Source organism: Mus caroli, unplaced genomic scaffold (assembly GCF_978045245.1).
Source record: "Mus caroli unplaced genomic scaffold, Mus_caroli_1 scaffold_14, whole genome shotgun sequence".
Taxonomy (NCBI): Eukaryota; Metazoa; Chordata; class Mammalia; order Rodentia; family Muridae; genus Mus; species Mus caroli.
The window spans coordinates 78,357,790-78,364,295 of NW_028227269.1; positions in this window are offsets into that span (position 1 = coordinate 78,357,790).

A 6,506-nucleotide genomic window follows, 5' to 3' on the forward strand; every position below is an offset into this window, starting at 1 on the left:
TTCCTCTTCTACAAAGCCTGGAGATTCCTAGCACAGAGCGGGAGATGCCATTTCTTCATTCTTGAGTAGTTTAGCTGACAGAAGTGCCGAACAGGCTTGAACCCTACACCTGACTGGTCTCGGCCCTATGGTTAGTGACTGTGTGGCTCTTCTGTCTGAGGGCAGACCCAGGTTTACAGGCGGGGGTTGGGGGGCAACAGGCAGCTGTGTCCTGAGCCCTGGGAACTGGAGACCTTTCCACATCTGTTCGCCTGGTTGGGGGTGGGAGGAAATCGCCAAAACCTTCAAACAGGAGGCCAGATCTGGGAAACAAAGGGAAGGCCTTGAGCGGCCACTGACCTTGGGTCATATGAGCACCCCACGGACCTCCTCTGTCCCCTTCCATCCTTTCAGGTCCCTGGCATCCAGTCTTTTCATCATCCTCCAGGTCAACAGGATCAAGTTGACGTGAGAGAACCAGAGAGTTTATCAAATGGGGCCAGAAGCAGATGTTTGAGGGCGCCCTTCCCACTAAAAGCCAGGGGAACCGAATGATCAGTGTACTGAAGCCAGCATCCCACGCTCACTGAATTTTCTCCCCTTCTTCTTCTTCCTTCTCCCTCTTTTTCTGATCTGGAACCCCATGAGAGCACTGGAAACCAGTCACCAAAGCAAGCCGTCAGCAGACGTAAGGATGTAAGAAGAGTCAGAGGGTAGGCGTCCTATACTAAGAACTTAGGAACCAGCATTCAGAGCCATCCAGAAGCTTCCGTGGAGAGTCACCACCCTATGGTATGCTGGAACTACGGACGTGCACACATCTGGTCCCACTTTCACAATCACGGTGATGTGATAGCTTGGACTGACCATGATGAGAATATTTACACCACAGAGACTGGCAGGCTGCAAATCAGACTCCTACACTCCCTGATTGCCACACATTTACCAACCTACCAGTACCTCCACCTTAGCAAGTATCTATCTCTCCAGATATAATCCTCTGAGGGATTACACTGGAATTCTAGGGAGATGAGATGGGATGGGAGTGTTGTTATTGAACATGTAGATTTCCTGGCCATCCAGAACTAAGGAGGTCTGTTTCTCTGGAGGCAGAGCCTGTAGGAAAGCTCTTTTAGCAAACCCTTAAGGCTATTAATAAATTCAATAAAATTTGAGACTTCAGGCTTAGGGAGTGGGAGAGGAGAGTGGGTGTGCATCTGGCTCTTGGCATCTGGAATAAACAGCTGGCGTCTGTCCCAGTTGGCTTGAGAACCGGCAGCTGTTTTACCTCGAGATATAACTTCATGACAGGAAAAAGAGGTGGGAATTCTGGGTTTCGAGCTACTCACTGACAACACAATTGGCTCTGCATTGGATCTCAGGATGTCTCCACTTTGCAGCCTTGAGATTTTGACCCAAGTCAGCATAAACACATGCCAAGATAGACATATGTCCCATCGAGGAGAAAGTCCTCACAGTTTGGACCAGGAGTGCAGCCAGTATGGCACAGGGGCCCCTCAGCTAGCTCAACACCAGGCTGCTCAGGACAATGGTCCTTTCTGAAGTGTACTGGCAGAATCAAGAACTTTCATCACCAGGCATGGTTTTCAAAGCAAAGACCTGTTGACTACCCTTCCACTGAGCTAGGAAGAGAAGGTACGTTAGGGCAGAAAAAGATAAGGATGAAGAGTGGGAGATAAAGGAGTGGCAAGATGGCTCAGTCAATAAGAGTGCCTTTTTTTTCCAAGCCAAAAGACCCAAATTCCCAGAACCACATGGTTGGAAGAGAGAATAGTCTATAGCACATACATTTGAACATGTACATGTATGTACACATATACTCACAGGAGCACACACACACACATGTAATTTAAAAAAAACACACACACATGTAATTAAAAAGAAAAAGAGAAGAATCAAACCTTTCCCCAGTTGTGAGACAGACAGCGTTTAAGGAGCCCATTCTGCTTCAGGCTGGTTTGTGCACCCACCTAACGGGGCAGTTCAGACTCATTTTTTCCCCCTGAAAGCTCAACTATGTTTTGAAACAGTCTTCGGGGGTAGATAGTGATAAGGGAACAAAGACAGAGCTGGCACATGGAGGAGCTGGGGTTTGGACGGCCAGCTTCTGTGACTGAAGGGTACTATGTTCCCCCCGACCCCCAAGCTTAATGCAGTATTTTTTTTCTGCCTGTGCTGGGAGCCCAGGAGGGTTTTTTTCCAGGCCACCGAGCCAATGGTGATAGACATAGGAGCTCCAGTGAATTCTTAGGCTGTCAGAGCCGCCTGTATCCAATGCAAATTCAGAAACAGTCCAAAACCACATGTAAAACTCTCAGGGCTGTAGGATATTACATTGTAAACTATTAGATTACTGGCTATTAGATTATGTGCTGGAGCGGATAACTGAGAGTCAACCATGTTTGTGCATACACTGTAGGCACGCCCTGCTTCAGGCCTTTAAGCCTGCAACTAGTTCATGATCGTGCCTGGTGTGTTTATCCTAACCATTCAGGGCTGTTATTAAACATGAAACTCCATCAAATGCAAGACAGACAAAGCCAAATGGCCCCACTTGAGAAAAACAAGATGTGATCTCAAGTGTTTTTTCAGCCTCTCTTTGTGCCCAGAAACTCTTCCCGACGACAGGAACTGTCTCTGCTTTGAAATCATGGTTTGAGGGCGAAGAATGTAGCTTGTGGTAGAACATTTGCCTAATGTGATCAAGGTCCCGAGTTCAATTCCCAGTACCATTACCGCACAGAGAGGGAGGGAAGGGAAGGAGGGAGACAGAGAGACAGAGAAAGAAGTCATTCATTCAGCAAGTGTACAGAAAGGACCTGCTAGATCTCTATTCCATCACTCAGATCTGCATAAACAGAATAAAGAAAGTTCACAGGCAAACCGTCATCTGTGTTAAAGAAGAAAGGACAGAGAAACTTGGCCTCATTCACATGAACTTTAGTTTATCTAGAAATAGATATGAGACAAATACACAGATAAGTATGTGCCTGTGCATTGTCCTCAAGACTATGAAAGCAACGCGTGCGACCTGGAAAGGTCACCTGCTCAGAGGGGATTTCCACCGAGCCCTTGCCCGGATGTGGGCTTTGATTGGCTTTACTGACCTGGAGTCCAGGTTCGAGGACATTGAGAGCTCTGAGGAGGACATTGGAAAGAGAAGAGCCAGAAGCACGGTGGGGACAGCAGCCCTCCACCTGGATGAGATCATTCAGGATGGTGAGCGAGAGCCAGGCTGAGACAGAGGTAACTTCAGATGTTTAAGACGATTCCCTTCAGAGGGAAGACACTTCGCACTGAGGCTGGCACCCTAGCCCTTCCTGCTTCCTTGTACTGTTTCACGGTGGCTCTGTTCAGACTGGCTCCTTTGGCATCAGAAGGCCCTCCTTGACAGTGACTGTTAGCTGACATTTATTGAACATTTGGTATACACAGATCCCAGACAGGCACTTCACATAGGCTAAACTCATGTGGACCTCACACACCCTCTGAGGTTGGGTCAGCAAACGCTCTCACTGTGGGTGAGGTCCTGTGAGTCAGCTGATCAATTAAACAAGGCCCTCCGGGTCCACATGGAGCAGAAGGGGGATGATCCAGACACTCTCCACATTTGGGTTTGCTGTTTTGAATGCACAAAACGGAATCCTTATTCTGGTTCTTGGAGGTGGGTCTTAGCCTCACTGCATTGAGGTTCTGTTCTGAAGTTGGGCAGCCTAGGTCGAGCATGTGGTTATTAATTTCAAACAAGAAGGGGGTTATGTGTGTGTGTGTGTGGGGGGGGGGGTCAGTTCCTGCCCATTGAGAGAAAACAAAATAAAAAAGCAAATCCCAAACTTCCAGGGTAGAGTTGAAGTCTCTTCAGACCAAACCTCTCTGGGCAGTCTCGAGCAAGCGGACAGCAGGAGATAAACAACTCCTCTAGTACTTCTCAGACCTGTGGAGTCTTCCCTCTCTGAAGCAGAGCCTTTGTGAAGTTCTATAATCCTCCTTGTAGCTCCGAGACCTGGCCACCCCCCTGGAAAGCAATCTAGAGCCATGTGATTTGCAGCATGTACCGGCTCGAATATGGAAGACAGTAATTACCTCCAATTCCAGTTAAGAAAGCTGAACCCTGCCTTTTTCGTGCCTCAAACAATTATTGAAGTGCCTTTTGAAGCACTGGACAGAAGAGAAAGGCAAAACAAACCAGAGCCAATTAGAGCCTGGGATTTGAGGGTGGCTTAGAGTGGTGCGGCGGGACTTGGGAGGAACTGTGGGAGAGGGTCAGAGGTTACCTCAAAGCTCCAGCTGCCAGCCAGCTTTGCCTGTGCCAAAAGAGCCATTACTCTGCCTTTAGAATCAAGGCCCTCGCCCTGCCTGGGGAATGTTTTGCAGGAACAGCCTCTGCATGGCTGTTGAAGAAGGCTCCCTGATTAGATAAGGCCTGGAATGTGTTTGATGTTGTGCAAAACAGCCTCTGACAGCTTTCCTAACCCCTCGTCCAAGGCTTTTCCTTAGCAGAGACTCCTGTGTAAGAACCTAGCTCACAGAGAGCTCTCCTGCAGGGAAGCACCTTAGAGACGTCTATGAATGTGTGTGCCACTGAGAAGCAAGGTCTGTGGACTCTGGAACTCTTCTGGCCGTTCGGAGGCAGCCTGAGTAACCGTTGCTGCCAGTGGAAACCAGGACAGTCCCCCCACCCACCCCCCCATGAAGGTTGCGAGCGGCCTTGGGCTGGTGAGGGATCCGGGGGAGTACTTCTTTATGGATCTCAAGGACAGTCCCATTCAAAGCTGTGACAGTGCAGGCCAGTGAGTCTGAGCACGGAGGGTTGGGAGCCAGGTTAGAGAGGTCTTGGGCAGGGTCTGGGAGGCATTTTGAGTTAATAAATTAAGGATTGTCAAGGCAAGGTGGCGCCATCCAGGAAGTTCCAGTTTGAGTTTGGGTTAGGACCTGGGTAAGCAGCAGGCACCAAACAGTAGGCCCACAGAAAAACCACTCTGCCGAATGCCCCTACTTCAGCCTGTGCAGGCAGGCTTTATCATGTCCTTGACATGAGTGCCAGGCTCTCCATTTGCCTGTCACCTACCCATTTACTGTGCCTCCATGTCTTCCCTCTCCTGTAAGAAATGGTCCTTGAAGAAATACTATTCCTGTAGAAAGAACAAGGTGACACATTGCTTTAAAAAATGCCTTTACTTGGGTGGCATAAATGCAACATTCTGGTGGTCTGTAAAGCTGGCTTTGCCCAGCGTGGTGGCAAATACTTTTTATCTCAGTGCTTGGGAGGCAGAGGCAGGTGGATCTCTGTGAGTTCAAGGCCAGTTGGGTCTATAAAGTAGGTTCTGGGCCAGCCAAGACTATATAGTGAGCCCCTGTCTCAGAACTAAGTTAAAGAAAACAAACGAAAACAACAAAATAGGCTTCTTGTGTGATTGAGAGAGGAGGTTCACGCTGTGCCTCCTTTTTGGATAAGAATGGCAGCTAAGATATTCACGCTTTACTATTCTTGGTTTGTCCCCTGGTGCATCCTCTGCTCCCTCCAGCCCTATATGGGGAGTGCTGTCACCAGCCTTGTTGCAAATGGGAGGGAGACAGAGAAAGGTCAGTAATCTGGCCAAGGACACATGGAGTGAGGGGTCCACAGAGAACAGCTGCCATGAGCCAGAAGGGACTTAGACATACCAAAGTTCTAAAATATGCTTTGGTTTTAAAATTAAACCCTTTAAGGCTCCCACAGAGCAACGCTGAGAGATGACCAAAGCAGAGTAGAAAGAAAAATACATGGACCCCCATAAACCCTGAGTGAGATGAAGCAGTGGGGCTTCTCACTCCTCACAGAGATGTGTCAAGATGAAGGGAGAGGACTGAGAGGATTGCTCTGGGTTGTGGATGAAGGGGCCCGCAGGCTTTAAATAGAATTCCTAAGTGACCCAAGACACACAGTTTAGGGAATGTTCTAGATTTTAGAACTGCTTTAACTGTGGAGGACGTTCATCTTTTCATCTGTTTCATGTGGCCATGGCTCAGGAGGAGCACAGGTTCTGTCAGCCAGGTCGCATATAAGGCCCTCCTGAGGACCAGACATATTGCAGCTCTACTCTTGGAGTGTTTCCAGTATTTCAGGATACAAGTGCAAAGACCAGGGCTGCCTTCTGCAGGGCAGTGCGCGCCTACAAGAGCATGAGACCCTGGGTTTGGTCCTCACCACACAGAGTAAAAAGATGAAGATGACAAAGATGACAGCAATGACTACACAGGAGGAGGGAGGTATGTCCATAGCTCTTTGGGACAAATCATGTGCCAGGTGTGGTGGCACATACCCATAATACCAGCACTTGGATACTGAGGCAGGAGGATTATGAGTTGCCCACTGTGGTGGTTGTATATTCTTGGACCAGGGAGTGACATCTGGAGGTGTGGCCTGGTTGGAATAGGTGTGTCACTGTGGGTGTGGGTTTAAGACTCTCACCCCAGTTGCCTGGAAGTCAGTCTTCCACTAGTAGCCTTTGGATGAAGATGTAGAA